This window comes from Bos javanicus, chromosome 23 (genome assembly GCF_032452875.1).
Source record: "Bos javanicus breed banteng chromosome 23, ARS-OSU_banteng_1.0, whole genome shotgun sequence".
In the NCBI taxonomy this organism is placed as follows: domain Eukaryota; kingdom Metazoa; phylum Chordata; class Mammalia; order Artiodactyla; family Bovidae; genus Bos; species Bos javanicus.
Window position 1 is genome coordinate 47,781,071 of NC_083890.1, and position 19,550 is coordinate 47,800,620.

A 19,550-nucleotide genomic window follows, 5' to 3' on the forward strand; every position below is an offset into this window, starting at 1 on the left:
GATCTTTCAGATCCTAAGAGGTGTTAAAATTTTCTGTTCTAGTGGATTTTCTAATTTCTCTCTGTAATTACGTTAGTTTTTGTTTTATATATTCTGAAACTTTGTTTTCAGTGTATTAGAAGTTTAGAATTGTTTATCTTCCACGTTTAGAATTGAATCTTATATTTGTTGTCACAGCTTCTGTTTCTAACAGTGTTTTTATATCATTCTATGTTGCCTTAAAATCTTTTGTTTCTGAAAGGAATATTTATAGAGGCCCACCACTGGTTAGTGTTTTCATGGTATATGTTTCTCTGTTCTTCAGTCAGACCTTTACTATGTGTTTTCATGTACCCACTAAAAGCTAACTAGGTTTTTTTTTTTCCTTTGTATCTATCATTTAGCTGGAGACGTTAATTGATTTACATTTGTGGAAGTTGCTAACATATCAGGGTTTATTTATACCATCCTTTTGGGCTTTTTGTTCTACCATTTTGTTATCTCTCTGCCCTTGGGTGTTCCCCACCCCCATCTTCCGCATTGAGCTTTTTGTTTTTCCATTTACTTTTTCTCTGCAAGTTTAAAAGGTAAAACTAAAATATTGTCTTTTTAATGCTTACCATGAATTTTAGTTTGCATAGTTAACAGAATCTAAAGTTTTATGTTTCACTCTTGCACTAAACATCAGACTTTTGAGCAAAATCTGATTGCCTTTCCTTAATTTGTAAGTGTCTAGAATTTTAGTTTTATCTCAGTTTAATTCCAAAATAGTTATTATATACAGTCAGTATTTGTTTAAATTTACCTGTAAGTTTACCGTTTTATTATCCTTGAAAGTTAGCTGGGTATACAAGTCTGGATTGACAGTTATTTTCTCTCATATTATAATAATACTGTTCCACCGTTGTCTTGCTTCTATTATTGCTTCTGAAATGACACTTGTCAGTTGATGAGTATTCCTTTGTAGGCAATCAGTCTTCTCATTCAGGTTATGTTTAAGTTCTTTATCTCTGCAATCAAATGTCATTTTACTACAACTTGTTTGCTGTGGATTTCTTTTTATTAATCTACTCAGATTCACTGAGCTTCTTGAATCTGAGAATTGGTAATATACCTTGCATTTTCTCAATTCTCTCCTTTAGGAAATCAAATTAGACTTTAAGTTTCACCATCTCACTCTGTTCTTTATATCTCATAATCTCTGTTTCGTATTTTTCTATCTCATTATCTCTGTGTTGAACACTAGATAATTTCCTTACATCCATTGTCCAGTTCACTAATTGTGTCTTCTCGCTGTCTCTGATGTACTTAACCTACCTATCGTTTTTAATTGTGATTATATTTTTTTCATTTCCAGAAATGTTGTTTGGTTCTTTCTCAAACTTCCTAGGTCGTTTGGGGTAGTTCCTCTATTCTCTCTTTTTCTTTTCTTTTAACATATTAAATGTTCTTATTTTACATTCTGTATATAATTTCAGTATTTTCATCCTTTTTTTTGTGGATCTGAATCTATAGTTTGTTTTGTCTGAAACAAGTATATGACTTGTTTTCTGATGCAATCAGAAATTTTCATTGTGAATTTTCATTGTGAATTGACATTCCTCTGAACTCCATTTAGGGGAATTTTTGGTATGTTCCAACAGAGAGGTTTGCTGTGTTTTGTTTTTGTTTTTTTTTTCTAGCGCCTCCGTTTGGTTCCTTTTGGCCCTGCTAGGCCTGGACCGCTTCAGAGTCAGAGTTCCCCTTGGGTTTCCCCCTGCTCCCTTGCTGTCCTTCAGTGTGTATGGGCGCTCACCAACACTCACAAGCCTTGTGAATTTCCTCCTCAAACGTACCACAGTGTCAGGCTGTGATAAGACGTTGCTAGAGATTTTTTTCATCCTTCATATCTCCACTTGGAACACAGACGAGAAACTTCCGGTGTTTTCCTAGCTCACTCCCTGATAGGTGCCCTTTGGGGAGTCATCAGTGGTGCTGCAGTCCAGCTTGGCCCCTGCTGTGGACTGAATCGTGTCCCGGAATTCATATGTTCAAGCCCCAGCCCCCAGTGCGTCTGTATTTGGAGATGGAGCTTATATGGAGGTAATTACGGTTGAGCGGGGTCAGAAGGGTGGGGCTCTGATCTGACAGAACCTGCGTTCTTAGAAGAAGAGACCCTCTCTCCCTGTGCACACAGTCACGTGCTTATACAGCAGAGAAGGCGGCTGTCTGCAAACTAGGAAGAGGTCTCAACGGGACGGAATTTTCTGGCACCTTGATCTTGGACTTCTTGCCTCCAGAACCACGTGAAAATAATTTTCTTGTGTGTAAGCTGCCCAGCTGTGCAGTTGTGTTTCGGTGGCCCGAGCAGACCTACCCAGTCCCAGGCCGTGATTCCTGCCCCCGTGCAGCTGTAGTCCTCAAAACGGGGGTCCTTCCAGGCGTCAGGGGTGGGACCTGGGACAGTTGGCAGTTCCGTAGCCAAACCTTCTGAGGGGATTTCACCGTTTCCCAGTCTGCCCTCAGTTGTTTCATTAATTTGCCATGAGCTCAGCCCTGTATATTAAAAAATATATATACAGGTTAAATTTTCTCTAGCATTTCAGGTGTTCAGTAGTTAGCGGGAAATAGTGTGCGACATGCCTTTATTTAAAATGGGTAACCAACAGGGGCCTACTGGACAGCACAGGAGACACTTCCCAGTGGTAAGTGGCAGCCTGGGTGGGAGGGGAGTTTGGGAGGAATAGATACGTGTATGTGTATGGCTGAGTCCCTTCGCTGTTCACCGGGAAGTATCCCAGCATTGTTTGTTAACAATCAGCTATACCCCAATACAAAGCAAAAAGTAAGAAACGTCAAAAAATAAAGTTACCAGAAAAAAGAAATGGCATGTTAATAAGTATATGTTGATTTTATTATGTTCAAATTTACCTTCTAAAACACCATGTCCATATTCTAGTATAAAGAATATCTTTTCTTTCAGTCATTGTGCCTAATATTTTCTATTTGGTGGTTCCTTTTATTATTATTGTTGTTGTTGTTGTCTGTGAGCTAATTTGATTGTTTCTGTTCTGTTGAATTATTTTTACTATTGGTAAACTAATAAAAGCAAATAAGAGCATAGTAGTCTTGTTTTGAACCTGCATAACTCTTACCTGAGTACTTCATTTTGGATTTTTTTTTTCTTTTTAGGACATTATTGTAGTTTAGGTCCCTGTTATAAGTATATAGATAGAAGTACTAGATTTGTGGTATTAACCCCAAAGTTCCATGAAACTCTGGAGAAATCATAGGCGCCTCCAGTGTACACCGTGGATTCTCCTTTTTGCTTCTGTCACACATAGGTTTTCCAGTCTGAACACTTCTATTCACTTCTTGAACTGTCTTCTACAGTATGTATGTTTCAATACATTGGGTTTTGGTTGCCATTGCAGATTAAAAGGCAGAGGGTTTTATTGCTTTGTAATTTGACATAATGACTGCCTTTTCTGAAATTGTACCCTCGGGCCTCTTTTTTGTCATTTTTACAGCTGTAAGTCTTTATCTCAGGATGAAAAATATCAGAAAAAATATTTTAAATGTTAATTCAGTCAAACTATTTGAAGCTAGATCATTATAGAGAATGCATTTTTAGTAGCCTGCTTTTAGTCCTTCAGAAAGGTTTTACAATTATTTCGTTAATTTTCAACTCCAATTAAATGCAGAGATTAATATTTTATTGACTTAGTGTAACTGAAAGTCATACAGGGAATCGGTTCGGTTCAGTCGCTCAGTCGTGTCCGACTCTTTGCGACCCCATGAATCGCAGCAAGCCAGGCCTCCCTGTCCGTCACCAACTCCCAGAGTTCACCCAAACTCATGTGCTCGAGTTGGTGATGCCATCCAGCTATCTCATCCTCTGTCATCCCCTTCTCCTCCTGCCCCCAATACCTCCCAGCATCAGGGTCTTTTCCAATGAGTCAACTCCTCGAATGAGGTGGCCAAAGTATTGGAATTTCAGCTTCAGTATCAGTCCTTCCAGTGAACACCCGGGACTGGTCTCCTTTAGGATGGACTGGTTGAATCTCCTTGCAGTCCAAGGGACTCGCAGGAGTCTTCTCCAGCGTATGGTAATGAGTCACATCACTTACTGCCTGCTCTTTCTAGTTCTTCTCATTTTTTTAACTGCTAAAACCATGTTTTCTTGTGACTTGCCTGTCCACCTTAGCAAAGCCGTATTTTCTCTGATATTTTCATATTTGTGTTCCATAAACAAGAGGAAAATAACCTAGGTTTTCAAACATGATACACTCAACAGAGCAATAAATTAATAATTACACTATTTTCATCCTCCCAAAAGTCAGGATTCAAACTCTCTGTGGAAATAGTCAAAATCAATTTATGGTAAGTAAATACAATACTTATATCTGTATAACACAGCTTACAGTGTACTTTTTATGTGTCTTACATAATATAATCTTACTTCATCCTTCTAAACAAGATGTGCTCACTTTGTTTTTAGAGAAAGAGTAAGACGGTAGAAATATAGGGAATTTCGTGTTTTGCTCACCTAATGTTGAACCGGCAGCAACACATCAGATAAACAGTACTTTTATGATTTAAAAAAAAAAAAAACAACTCCTTAATGTGTATTAACTGATTCACTTTTTGCTATATAGCAGAGACTAACACATTGTAAATCAACTATATACCAATAAATTTTTTAATGAAAAAAATTCTACAGTGATATGAAAATCCATTAGTACAGATGTGTCCCCCAGTTTTTCTTCGCAATTCCATAGTTTGTGTTTTTTTTAAAGAACACTTCAAGTACTACAAACACTCAGACGTCAGTACGGCTCTTCCCTACTGGGCAGCCTTTTGTAAGCCAGATGGCATAGAGTGAAGCAGCAGTGACGTTAGAGCACATCTTGCTAATGGACGCACAAAATAGATAAATCGAGATAAAACCCAAGTACTCCCAGACACAGGTGAAAGCTGTGGCAGCTTAATGCTGAGATGCTGAGTGAAGGAGCTACTCGGTACACGCTGCCTCTGTAACAGTTTTTAAGATCAGCGCTGAAAGCTATGTGTTTCCCACCTTTTTTCATAAAAATGAAAACCCTCTTTGGATTTCTTTTGGTTAGCAAAAACCAGTGCTAATTATATGTCTTTTGTGAAAGTGAAGAACGTGGCAGCCTATACCAAGGTCACAGGACAAACATCTCTGGAACTGACCCGTCGCCACAGCAGCTGTTGCCTTGAGCCTCTGGATCTAAACCCGCCAGTTCCCTGACCCATATTAGGTGAAGCACCACCCTGTTACCCACCCTATAGCATCCTAACCCATCACCTAATGCCACCCTTCCAGTAGGAATTTTCTCTGTCTCGAGGCTATAAACATTGGCTATTAGCCCTTGAAAGGGGTCGGCTCTCCCACAAGCCTGCCTGCTCTTCTAACAGTGTTTCCCACTCTAATAAGCTCTCTTCTCAAATTCTGTCTCATATCTGGAAATCTTTTGCAACCCACGTACGCACCATGACAAAGAGCATGAAGCGAGCTTCCAGAAAGCAGGGAATTCCTGAATGTGAATTTGAGTCTTCTAAAATAAGCTGAATTATTTTAAAAAAGAACTACGTCACTATTTGCTGGATGGTCAGATTGCACCCTAGGCTGGAATATAATAGGAATGCCACTCGAAAGAGACCTATACGTGGCCCGTCACCAGATGAAAGCGGTCTAGCACTTAAAGCAAAAGGGCCAAGTGCGCGGCCCAGCCCCTTGCGATGTGCCTGGGCCCCAAGGCCAGCAGATCCAACGCAGGAAGTACTACTCCTTTAAAAAATTCAAGTGAACGGAGAATACGTGGCTTCATTTGTTCCTTTGGAGTAATTGTTTTCCGCCCCAAACTTAAATCCCTTCTAGTTGAAATCAGGTGGGCATGGAAAAGGTAATTGCCATAGAAGTGTTAACACGATTTATGAGTGAAAAATTCGACTATTATAGAAGTCAGGGTCATCTGCAAATAGAGTTTTACTTTTTCTGTGATACTGCCTCTCACAGACTCCATGAAAAATAACTTTTAGAAGTAATAAATTGAGTAAACTTGCAGGATATAAAATCAGTATACAAAAAATCTGCTGTGTTTCCGTTCACTAACAATGAACTATCAAAAAGGAATTGAGGGGGTTTCCCTGGTGCCTCAGTGGTAAAGATTCCGTCTGCCGGTGCAGGGGACGTGCACAGGTTCGATTCCTTGTCTGGAAGGTCCTGTGTACAGTGGGGCAGCTAAGCCTGTGCGCCACAGCTGCTGAAGCCCACATGCCTAGAACCTGTGCTAGAGAAACCATGCAGTGAGATATCTGTGCCCCACAACTAAAGAACAGCCCCTGCTCTTTGCATCTGAAGAAGGCCCGCCCACAGCAGTGAAGACCCCGCACAGCCAAAAATAAAGTAACCTAAAAAAAAAATGAGAAAAGCTCATTTACAGTTACAACAGAAAGAGTAAAATACCTAGGAATAAGTGTAAAGAGATGACAGATTTGTACACTGAGAACTACAACCTAAGCGCCCCATCAGCGGATGAGTGAATAAAGAAACTGTGATGTGTGTGTATATACACGCAATGGAATATGAGTCAGCCGTGAGAAGGAAGGAAGTCCTGCCATTTATGACAACACGGATGGAGCTTGAGGGTATTATGCTAAGTGAAATAAGTCAGAGAAGGACACATACTAAATGATCTCACTTATATTTAGAACCTGAAACAAAAACTTCATAGAAAAGACCAGGCTGGTGATTGCCAGCAGCAAGAGTACAGGGTGGATAAAGTGGATCAAAGGTCACAGAATACAGAGTTAAAGTTCTGGGGGTGTAATGTGGAGCGGGGTGACTAGTTAGCAGTACTGTGTTGTGTATTTGAAAAGTGCTGAGAGTGGATCTTAAAGTTCTCATCACAAGGAAAAAAATAGTAACTGTGATACGACGTCAACTAAACATTGTCATCGTTTCCTGGTAGACACATATGTCAAATCATCATATTGTATGCCTTAAACTAATACAAGGTTATAAGTATATCTCAATTTAGCTAGATTGTTAAGATTTTTCTTTTTTATAGATCAGATTCTTTTATGAAAGTATTGCTAAAATTATAATTCTGCAGAGAAATAATTTTATAAATGTTTCTAAGGCCTATTATAATGCAGTCCCTTAAAATAGAATTTGTAGAGAATTTTAATAGAAAACCACAAGTTAAATCTTTTTTTTTTTTTTTTAATTTCAGTACTCTGAAGTGCTTAAGCACCTTTTTGGGAGATGTATCTTTTTTAGAAAAATAGTTCATAAAATTACAGTGAGATTGTGGTCTCACACACAAACCTGATGTGGTCGATTGTGTATAGAGTAAATTTGTTTTTAATTAATTATATATCTAGTAAATTATTAAAATGGAAAACAGCATTTAATTTTACTAAGAAAAATGTTGATGCTGAGGAATCTATTTTTTACTTAGGATCTAAAATTTACAGCTAAAAACCAGCAGGTGTCACTATGATGACAGACTTTTTTTTTTTTTCTTTTCCCCCTCTCAGCAGTTCTGTGTAGATGGGTGCATACCATCTGTGAACAAAGATGTGCAAGAAATAATAAATTTAAGCAAAGATGTCAAAATTTCGGAAAGTATATACAGCATCTCTGGAGAGTTAGTAGTACTTTTGAGAACTGTATTTTTTTCTTACTTTCTTCATATTTAATACATGAAGATCTTTAAATTATGTAACTGATATGAAGTTTCTAGAGACAAAAATATGGTAATTGGTGGAAAATAATAGGAATTAAAGAGCTAGTTGTCAGGGTATCTTTTTTCCTACTAAGTATGGAAACCAGGGGCTTCCCTGGGGGCTCAGACTGTAAAGAATCTGCCTGCAATGCAGGAGACCACGGTTCAATCCCTGGGTTGGGACGATCCCCTGGAGAAAGAAATGGCAGCTCACTCCAGTATTCTTGCCTGGAGAATTCCATGGATAGAGGAGCCTACCAGGCCATAGTCCATGGGGTCAAAAAGACTCAGACATGAGTAAGCAGCTAACACTTTGATGGGAGCCGAAGTAGAATGCATATGCGTTTACTCATTGAAGCATTGCACTGTGTCTGGTTGTATTCAGAGAGATCTGTAGTCAATAGTAGCACTCCATCTTAATGGAATTTACAGTCTAGTTGTGCACATGTAATAATGAAATAGAAAAACCAAGACCATAATATTACACAGTATCACAGTGAAGGCCGTGCCCTATAAGCGAGCAGTTTATGATTAAAATCAGGGAATTCCTAGTAGGAACTTTCTGTGTACATTATTATCAGAGAATCATTAGGATTAAAGATAAAATCTGAATTTACTAGGATTTAGAGAATGAAAAAATGGCAGACTATCTAGATTGGTTTAGTTCAGTAAGCATTTATGAATCACCTGTGATCCAGCCACTTTATATTCCTAGATAAATGGTAGGGATTTAAAAAGAAAAATTAATAAGACTTGGTTTCTGCCCTTATCAAAAATACAGATGAAAATACTGGCAGATTCCAGTGATAATTAACAGACATCTTTGATGTTGAAAACATCAGATAAAACTGGAAATTGGAAAGTTCACTGGTTTTGAGAGTCAGAAGACCTACATTTTAGTTCTGCTTCCATCCCTAAATTTACAGACTTAGCGTCACTTAGTTTTCACACTTGCAACTTTATTAATTTGTGTTCACCCTGTGGTTTAATTAGACTACACGTGACAGGAGGGTTGCTCTGCAGAGTCCGTTGTGTGACCAATGGGGGGAATTGCTACCCAGCACATGGGTTTTTGAGAAGGAAGCTGAAAATAGCAATTCCTGGTCTAGACAGGGCCGGGATAGTGATGAAGAGCTCGGTTTGGAATTTAAGATCGTGAGAATTTTGACATCCATATATAGGTATGTCTGTACACTGTTTATATTTCTTAGGACAATAAAATTTAGATAATCTGCCCTGTCGCTTTTTTTAATATGTGTTCGTAATCGTTAGCCCAAGTGACTAGAGTTACTATTTCCTTTTTTTTTTTTTTTTGATTTTGAGAACACCATCATTATTAGTAAGATCAAAAAGATGTTAAGATATCAAAAAGATATCTTTGCCTTAGATAAATATTTTGCTTTTGTGTAATCAGTGAGAAAATACTATGGGCTTTTAGTAGGCAGCTACGCCTATTTAAGGATTTCCCATTTCCTTTCCCAGAAGATTAAATTGTTCAAGAACAAAGAACGTGTTTCATGCTGTTTCATAGCCCATACTCAGGACTTGTGCTGTGTGTTTAAAACAGGAAAGTTCTCTCCATAGTATCAGGCTCGGTGATGAGTTTGATTAAGGGAGATTTGGATTGCCCTTGCTATTTCTGTCCACGTTTGTTTCACAGCGGTCGACTACGAAGATAAAGACTGGATGAACATATTCTATTATTTTTAGCCTACATCATCAGGTTTCTGTTTCGTCGTCACCTAGCTTATAACATTTGCTATTTCTCTTAGGGAAGCTTTTAAGATAAACTGCATACTGTGAAAGTCGAAACTTGGTGTTTTATCCCCCTGAAAACGAACAATGACTCCCGACGACCCTTTTCCCTTTAAAAATTTAGGTCATTTGTTTGGAACTTGGAATGAATCTTCGATAGAAGCAGCGATGTAGGTAGTGATTAGGCTTTTCTAGCCACAAAGACTGTGTCACAGTCTCAGAATATCACAGTGCCAGCCGCAGAACCAGTAGTGCGTCGTGTTGTAAGCTAGTAATCAGCCGCTGTACTGAATGGGTTTTAGGTTTTTTTTTTTGAGAAATATATCCGAGTCTCACCTCGTGGGAGCTGGAACGTAGCTCTGGAAGCAGCGTGGCCAGGTGGAAATGGGGGAGGCGGAACCCCTTCGTTGCTGAAGGGAGGCTTCTGCGACTGAGGCCCCATCCTTCCTGGTCCCCCCGTGGCCTCTCTCCTGTCTCCTCTTCTTGCTGTTACACTTACTGCTTCAAAACAGAGAGTTCTCCATCCCACTCCGCAGTGAAGGCTCACAGTTTCTGGTCTGGTGCTAAAGAGATTTTGAAGTTTTTTTTCAGTGATTTGTTGTGGATAAGCAGTAAGACGAGAGAATTCCTTCTCACCACCGCCCACAGACACATGTCTAACGTACTCACGGGATGGTGGTAATTCTTTAAACCCAACTGCTGAAGAAAGGGGTCTCCGTCTGCAGATTCTGAGAGCTCCCACGACGTTCGTGCCCTGGTTCTCTAAGGCGGGACATGCTGTGAGCCGCCAAGTTGGCCGTGAGGTTGGCTGCCCACCACCTCGCACTGGGGCTGGAGGAGTGACGGAGGGCTGGGGCGAGCAGCCCTCAGGCTCTGTTTTCAGTTCTTTTCTTCCCTTCTCTCTTGCACCAGCGGATCCTCCCATCACAGACGTGCGTGAAGCGAGGCAGGGTGGGGGTGGAGATCCCAGGCCCCCGTGGTGTCTCCCATCCAAGGAGGATAGCGAGGCGCCTTCCTCTCTTCTGCATCAGACAGCGTGTGTTTGCCTGGATCTCTTGTGTTAGTCTTGGGTTCGTGGTCTTACCGTCTCACGGATGAGCACAGAGTGAGACCACACGTGAGTGTGGAAGGCACGGTGATTCTTGGGACCAGGTGGGTGTGAGAACCTCTCTCGCCCCCGGCACTCCCCTCCCCCCGATCTCATCTGGACTTTCAGAAGTCTCAGCGCACTTGACAGCATTCTGAGTGGCTGCTGGCTGCAGATGACCTTGCGCCATGGAGGTGGTCAGGGTGTCATCCTCATAGGAGGCCCAGGGTCAAAGATGCGCGAGTTACGCTTGATAAACCAGGTGACCTGGTTATATTTTACTTTTGTGACTATTTTTATTTTGTGACCCCCAATCTTTAAAATGTTGCAAGATGTCAGCTGAGTGGCGGGAATTAAGGAAGGACCTGATCCTCAGCCTCAAATGTATGGTGGGGACCGAAGGGAGAGAGCGCCCCGAGGGGAAGGCGGGCACTGTACCTGTGCCTGCCTGGGAGCATCTGGTTTCAGTTTTAGTAAAGAAAAGGGCAAGTTCCTCTTTTGGAAAAAAATTCAAGGTTACAGCAAGTCCAAAAGTAAGAGGCAATATTCATAGTTGAAGCAGCCAGTGGACTGGCTGAGCCAGACCTAGGTGCCCAGTGATTAAATGTGTACAGAAGAAAAAAATGCATGTTTCAAACATTAGTTAGAATCAAACTAATTGTCTTTAATTTTTCAGAAGATGAAAAGATGCAAACTTAAAGCTTATGCAGAATCATTAATTTAACATACTACAAATGTACTAGAACTGACCCCTAAACTGGACAACCCCCCCGCCACCATCCTCAGGCCCCACACTAATCCTTCCTTTAGCTGCCACTCCGTCCACCTGCTCACGCTCATAACGAAATGCCCGGAAGGACTCTGGATGTTCGGTGCTGTTTGCACTTCTCTTCCCGGCCTTCTTCCCTGAGCCCAGCCTGGAGCCCCTCCCAGGCCCTGCGCCCCTCCCCGTCCTCCCTTCCACTGACGCCCCTCTTGTCAGCACCCCCAACAGCCGCCATCGGGCCAGATCCCTGCTCTGTCCTCTTTCGCCCCTCTGTGGTCAGCAGGTGACCCCTCCCTCCTCGGGGGTCCCTCTCCCCAGGGCGTCCTGGTGGACGCAGTGCCGCTCTGCCTCCCCCCGCTGTGGGGACTCCTCTGCTCTCACACTGTTGCCGTGCCTCTCAGTCGGGTCTCCAGCCTGTTCTCTGCCCTGAAGCTGGGCCCATGATTCTATCAACGCCCCAGCTTGTACCTGCAGCCCTGACTTTGCCCTCACAGATTCACTGCCTGGTCAGCATCTCCAGTTAGGGATCCAGGACATCTGTCAGGCTCCAGTGCCTGAACCTCCTGCCCCCTGCTCCTCTCCAGCCTGCTCCCCCAGACTTCCCATCGCCGTGTGCAGCATCAGCTATTTATCCAGTTGTGTGAATCAAAGTCTGGACTTGGGTTCTTCTCGAAGACCCCATGCCCGACCCAGCAGCTTGCCAGTCGGCTCTGCCTTGCTGTGCGGCTCCTGCTCAGTCGCCGGGGCGCCCGCCTCCACTGCAGCCCTGCTCTCAGCCACCCGCTGCCCCCCTGCTTCCTGCCCACTCTCCCTGCCCGTTGTCCTGTCACCCCCCAGCCCCACCCAGTCCATTTTTCTTACTGCAGCCATGGATCTTTCAGAAGGCACAAACCAGATCTGCCACCCACCACCTTAAACCCTCTACTGACACCCTCTCGCTCGCAGTGAAACCCAGAGCCCTGACCCGTGGCTGACGGGGTCCTGTCGATGTCACGGCTCGTCTCCCTCCCCGCGCGCCTCGCCGAGTCTCCTCCAGCCACACCGTGGTTCTCTCTGCCCTTCAGACACATCTGAGCTTGTCTCCACCTGGGCGCCCTGCCTGCCACGCGGTGTCCACAGATCCTACCAGCTCCCTCACCACTCTTCTTAGCTGTCTGTTCACATGACGCCCCCAGCGCCCTGCTCCTCTGAGAGGCCTTCCCTGACCACTCACTCGAAAATAGCACCTTCCCATTGGTATCTAGTGTTTCCCTGACTAGAACGTGAATCCTGAGGGCAGGAAGCGTGCCTGCCTTACCCATTCTGTGTTCCCACATGTAATCCAGGCGTGTGGGGCTTGCTTATTGACCCAGTGAATGGACGGACGAGTGGGTGGGTGTAATCCAGGCGTGTGGGACTTGCTCATTGACCCAGTGAATGGACGGGTGGGTGGGTGGGTGTAATCCAGGCATGTGGGACTTGCTCATTGACCCAGTGAATGGACGGACGGGTGGGTGGGTGGATATGCTATAGTCTAGCACCCCTTCACCTGGATCTCTTTACATCTGATTTTTAAAAAGTGTAACATGAAGCAGCTGAGATATTTCTTCAGAGCTTAATTCTACATTTGGTAATGGATTTTTAAAAATCACGTAAAGATCCTTAAACTTTTGGATGACAGTACCAGGCGTAGATGTTCCATGGAGATGGTTTCCTCTTCATCAATGTGCCTTACCATGTGGCCCTGTGGCATACTGTTGCAAGGAAAGCTAAAATCTTTCTGTAGCAACTATTGAAAACTAAAATTGAATTATAATAGAACTGTGATGTTTCTATTAAAAAATATTTATACTTCGAAAATGTTCAGTACTTGTCATATCATTAACAAACCAAATAATCATCTCGGAGGTACGATCCTTGTATCATAACTGAATCAGAAGAGTCTGAGAATCACGAGCTCTGGGATGGTTGAGGGGTCTGAGTGTTCACCGTCAACTCAAATTCTGCCTCTGCCACATAGTAACTAGGGGACCGTGGCAAGTTCCCGAACCTCCCTGTCTCAGCGTCCTCACCCGTTAAAATATTAGTTCCCGAACCTCCCTGTCTCAGCGTCCTCACCCGTTAAAATATTAGTTCCCGAACCTCCCTGTCTCAGCGTCCTCACCCGTTAAAATATTAGTTCCCGAACCTCCCTGTCTCAGTGTCCTCACCTGTTAAATATCAGTAGTTCCCGAACCTCCCTGTCTCAGCGTCCTCACCCGTTAAAATATTAGTTCCCGAACCTCCCTGTCTCAGTGTCCTCACCTGTTAAATATCAGTAGTTCCCGAACCTCCCTGTCTCAGCATCCTCACCTGTTAAAATATCAGTAATTCCCGAACCTCCCTGTCTCAGCATCCTCACCTGTTAAATATCAGTAGTTCCCGAACCTCCCTGTCTCAGCGTCCTCACCCATTAAAATATCAGTAGGACAAGTACCAAAGTACCCGCTTTGTTCCAGGAATTCACTGGTTAACTTGCGTAACATATTTTAAACAGAGCCTGACATGTAAGTGCTATGTTTAATATTTGCTTTTATAAGTTTTATATCATCATCACCATCAGTTCTAGATGTCCACTAGGAGATTACTCTTTGTAATCCACCCGTAAAAAGGTTGATCGGTCAAGATCATAAGTGATTTAAGCTTCCTCAAGTGAAGTCCATAGCAGTTCCCCTTGGAGCATTTAGCTCGATTAGACTCCTTTCTGTTATCCCAAAATACGTATTAAAGCCAAAGGAATACTAGTTTTATAAATCCTTACATGGCACACCCATACAGCTGGTACCACAAATGATGTCACATTTCAGGAAGACCAGCTAATATATTCCATAGACTCAAAGGTACTTCTCGGGATGAAACGTGTTTGACTTCTAGTTCCCAGGCTGGTCTTTGATTTAGACTCAGATGAGGGGAAAACTCTAGCCTTTCACATAGGTCTCTGCCGAACCCATTTTGATAGCACTTAATGTACTGGAGTTACTCATTACCACATTTAGTAATATTGGTGAAATTTCTTCATTTCTCAAAACAAGTTTTGCTTACACCCTTTCAAAAGAATGTTACTGGTATGTGGGTAGGTTGTCTGGGGCCAGCCTCTTATCTAGAGACCAGATTCAGAAAGTCTGAGTTCATCGAAGCGACTTGGGCTGCATGCTTTTGTTTTGTTTTGTTTAATAAGCATGTATCGGTCTGGCTAAAACACAGCGCTCCCCCAGCTAGGAACAATGCCACACACATCATTTCCTGCAGTAATGGAGTTGGAAGGCAATTATCTACTCACAAAACGGGCTGAAACAACAGTTCCTGATATTCTTCTCAAATACTTTTAACTTCCCAAGGAATCCGGAAAAAATAATTCCATGAGACGGTGTTGTGAATGAAGGTGTGACAATTCAGTTTCCTTGACGGGAGCCCAGTGACCAGCAGAAATGAATTACTACCCACTTGGCGTTACTGAGAGGGGCTCTGGCCCAGTGAGCTGCTTATCTTTGCTCCAGGAACCCTGTACTTGTGTGAGGATGGCCTTGGACTATTTGTTGTCCATTTATGGGAACCATCCCAGAGAGGACCTGCAGTTCCTGGAACTACACTTGTTTAATGACATTGTTTCCTTTTGCTCCTAAAGAGAATTTGAGACTGCTGTTTCAGACTTTCTAGATAAGAAATGTATGTTCTCTAGAAAGAATCAGTATAATACGATTTATAGTATTGTGAGAGCTTTCTCAACCCTTTGGTTCCTTTTTCTTGAATAGAGATTGGTGGTGGTTATTGTTCGGTTGCTAAGTCGTGTCCAATTCTTTGCATCCCCAGGGACTACAGCGTGCCAGGCTCCTCTGTCCTCTGCTATCTCCTGGAGTTGTCTCAAATTGATGTCCATTGAGTCAGTGATGCTATCTAACCCTCTCATCCTCTGCCGCCCCTTTCTCCTTTAATCTTTCCCAGCATCAGGGTCTTTCCCAGTGAGTCAGCTCTTCACATCAGATGGCCAAAATACTGGAGCTTCAGCTCAGCATCAGTCCTTCCAATGAGTAGGCAGGGTTGATTTCCTTTAGGATTGACTGGTTTGGTCTCATTGCAGTCCAAGGGACTCTCAAGAGTCTTCTCCAACACCACAGTTTGATTGTTAAATACTCATAGTAAGAGCTGTCTTCTCTGTGATCCTTAACCATGAAGGCGTCGCCCAGGTAGCCTAATGATATTCATGGCAAAAGTTAGCAATTGAGATGAATATTCAGACCGTGCCTTCTGGAATTCTCATCTGAAAGAAACCTTTGCCACACATTTCATCGGGGATACACACACAGGTTTTCTTCTTCATGTCCTGAGACAAAACTGGGCAGTCATTTGCATGGTGATCCTGGATGATGCCAGTTGTTAAGGTATTTGGACACTTCAGGGGGTTAACTGCCTTGAATTTCATCTGAATGTTTGTATTGACACACTTCTCGTTACTAAATACAAGGTGTAATATGTGTGTGCAAGTATGACCAGAGCGGCAGCAGAATGAAGAGAAACTCGAACACTGATGACTCAGGGAGGTTGTAGAGGCTGTCTTCAGAAGTTTGTCACAGAAAGGTAGGCTGTATTCAGTCCAGCTGTTTGGGTTTCATAAGTATTCTCCCTGCCTGGAATGTTAGGTGTTTATTGAGTATCTTTTCATTCAAATTGTTGTTGTTGTTCAGTCTCTCGGTCGTGTCCGACTCTTTGCGACCCCATGGACTGCAGCCCGCCAGGCTCCTCTGTCTGTGGGATTTCCCTGGCAAGAACACTGGAGCAGGTTGCCATTTCCTTCTCCAGGGGATCTTGCCGACCCAGGGGTTGAACCCGCATCTCCTGCACTGGCAGGCAGGTTCTTTACCACTGAACAACCAGGGAAGTCCCCTTTCCTTCAGATACATCAAGTCAAAAGTATTTGACTTTTTTCTCTAAGGAAATATGTAACTTAAAGACACAGTATGAAATCGGCATTTAAAAATTCTTTTTTTTTTCTGACCGTATCAGGAATGGGTTGATTCTTTGGAAATAGTGGAAATAGCTCACCTGAGACTTTCTTCCTTTAAAACATCCTTCCACTTTGCCTGACCTCACTTGGCTGGACGGTGTTGTTGGCAGCCTCCACCTGGCTCCCAGTGGTCCACGTGTCCATGCTGTGGGCCTGTCTCCTTTGGACTCCTGAAAGCTCTGTGCAAGTCCAGAGACTGAGAAATTCCAGGTGGAAATGGGTCAGTTGCTTTCAGGTAGCAGGTGACACTCAGAATGCCTAGCGAGGAGTGTGATGAAGCTAAGTGACAAGGGCTCGTGCCCCCATGGGGTGGCTGGTGGGCGGCGGGCCGTGCAGTTCTGGGTCCTGGCTGAGGTCGATCGGGCAGGTGGAAGAGGGCCAGGCAAGGTCTTGGCGCCCTGTTCCTCCCGTGGCGTCTGCTGGGCCGGGTCCAGTGGTCGTCAGCACGGTTCAGGAGCTTATGGAGAACAGACTGTGTCTGGAGTCTTAAGTCAGTTGCCCTGGCGTTTGGCTCTAGTTTGTATCACTGGAGTCATTCCTGTTCTCTTATCTTGGCTCACTCCCAGGACTGGCTTAACACAACCATTAGGCCATTGTATAAATCCCAGTTACATTCATCGTCTTTCTAACGACCAGCTATGAATAATCAACACACTGAAACACTTAAATCCTAATGGCTGCCATATACATTTAAGGATGGATGCCATTAATGTTTTCTAGTATCAACGTGATTTCCTTGGTAATACAGCAGTTCAGTAATGTAGATCACAGTTAAATTCCAGTTTGCTCCTTGTTTTCAATTCATTGTTACCATGCTGGGTAAAGGAACGATTATGAATTTGCATTTACCATAATACCTCTTTAATAATTACTTCAAAATGTAGAATGAAATTTTTCTAAAGCAAAAATCTATCTTAGACTGGATCTGAGGGCTGCATCACTCACCCAGTCCACATTTATTTAGTTATTACAGCATACTTTGTGAAGAACAGGAGATGGAAGTGAAGTATAACAGTGCTGCTGCTTATAAAAACTTCTGGTGGAAAAACAAAAGCTACTTTACACGAAATGGTTGGAAAACAATTCAGAACTAAATTTTAGACCTCTTGGATTGTGCATGAGGCAGAGACCACGGTGGCTGACATAGTTCGTTCCACCTTCCAAGGAGCCTTCGTGGAAGAGGCAGGATGTAAAAGATGAGGGCGGCGTTACTGGCCAGAAAAGAGAAGTGGGAAAAACATCAAGGAGCCTCTTTTGAATGCCAGACTCTTTTGACAGTAGCTTCATGCACGTAATGTCATTAATCCTGCCAAGTGGACATTTATATCCCTGTGTACACATGAGAGTACTGAGGATTAGAGAGATTACGAAGTTTGCTTAAGCTCGTGCAGCTAGGTTAGGGTTGCTAATAAATGGTGGTTAAGCTTATTGGCTCTGAATTCCTGGAAGTTTGGAATTTGTCTCTCTTTGTTTAGAGAGAGGAATCCCCTGTCCTGTAAACGACTGACTGTATGTAATGTCTTTGAACTTCAATTTTTTTTTTCACCTGTAAACTGGGGGAAATAATAATAGCCACCTCATAGATTTAGTGTGATGAGTAAACTAATGAGACCAAGAACTTAGCCGTTTCTGACCTACGGTATCCACCACATACGTGTTTTAAAGATACATATAGAGAGAATTGGAGTGAGATTCACATGTACACCTTGTCCGTCTCTAAAGCCTGTCCCTTGCAGAGGGAGCAGATGGGAAATCCAGACAGAATAAGTGCAGGCAGCATGTCTGCTGAAGAGAGGCGGAGCCCCTCCTGCCTGAGCGGGGGTCAGGCTGGTGAGGGAGGGAGAGCAACGGGGAAAGTCTGCTGGAAGCTGAGGCTGAGGGGGATCAGCCGCCGGGCAGAGGGTGAAGGCTGGGGGCCACAGGGGCCCCAAACGCCAGGGAGCTCGAGGACGGGGAGAGTGGGCTCGGCACCGTGGGGGGACGGGGGGATCTGGCATGTGTCAGCACTGTGCACGGTTGGCAGCACAGGGGGCTCCCGGTGCCACCCTCCCCGCTGGGGGACCCTGTCCCGCTGCCGACGCCCCAGCCACGGCTGCCCCTCGAGGGACCCCTGACTTCCTTCGCCTCCCTGACCTCCCTCCCCTCCCTGACCTCCCTCGCCTACCAAAGCCACAGCCAACTTTAACTAGAGATGATTCTGTCTCGATTAACAGAAGTCCACAGTGTTTTATTCTACGTAAATCACAAAACTGAATGAATGAGGAAAGTGCAGTGTACCAGAGAGTGCATTAGGGTGTGATTTTTTGTCTTCAGCAGGCTTCACATGCTGTTTTACTGCCAGCCTATACTTTACAATCTGGTAAATGGACTGCACTGCTCAAAGACGACATTTCCAACGTTACATCCTTGCCCCGTTTCTTACGTTTTCGCCGGGTATGTCCAGTTTGAATACAGTAATGCCCAATCTTCTTCCTTAGCAATATAGCCGAGTAGTTCCACCTTGTAGGTCTTACGATCATCTACAAAGGTTAATATCTGAAGATAGAAAGTAATCAGGCTGAGTATTTCCTGAGCAAATCCTTTGTTAATTAAACTAAGAGCTCTCATCTCGAGGCATAGCTGTTGCTAACATATTAAAGGAGCCCAAGTCCTGCAAATTATTAATAACTTGTATGTTCAGCCACTGGCTGGGATGAAGACTTGTAAGAGGTGTAATAACAGTGGTAGTAAATGTTAGGAAAGACTGTATCATAATGATTATGTGATCCCCAGAGAGGGGTGGGGTTGGGCCTGACCTCCTCCTCCTCAGCTGGGTCAACTTTGCATGCTGTATCAAATTATATTTTACAAAAAAAACACAAAAAACCTTGCTCACATATTCACGTATTTATCTATCTGAGCCTGTCCTGTGAGGTGGACAAGAAAGGTGTTAGTATTCTCATCTGATGTAAGAGCTGAGGTTTAAAGAGGCTTTAAGTAACTCAGCTGAAATTAACTAATGGCAAATCCAAGACTCAGAATCTGGAGCTTTTTCCTCTGCCTCGTTCAGCAGCACAGACCAAAAGCAAGACTTGCATGAATGTAGTAAGAGCAGGTCCCTGACAGCAGTCATTTCCAAGGGCCCGTCCATGGAAGACGATGATACATGACAGGGTTTCCTCTCTGTCATTCAGCTCTCGGGTTGATGGTGAAGTAAGATAGTGAGGG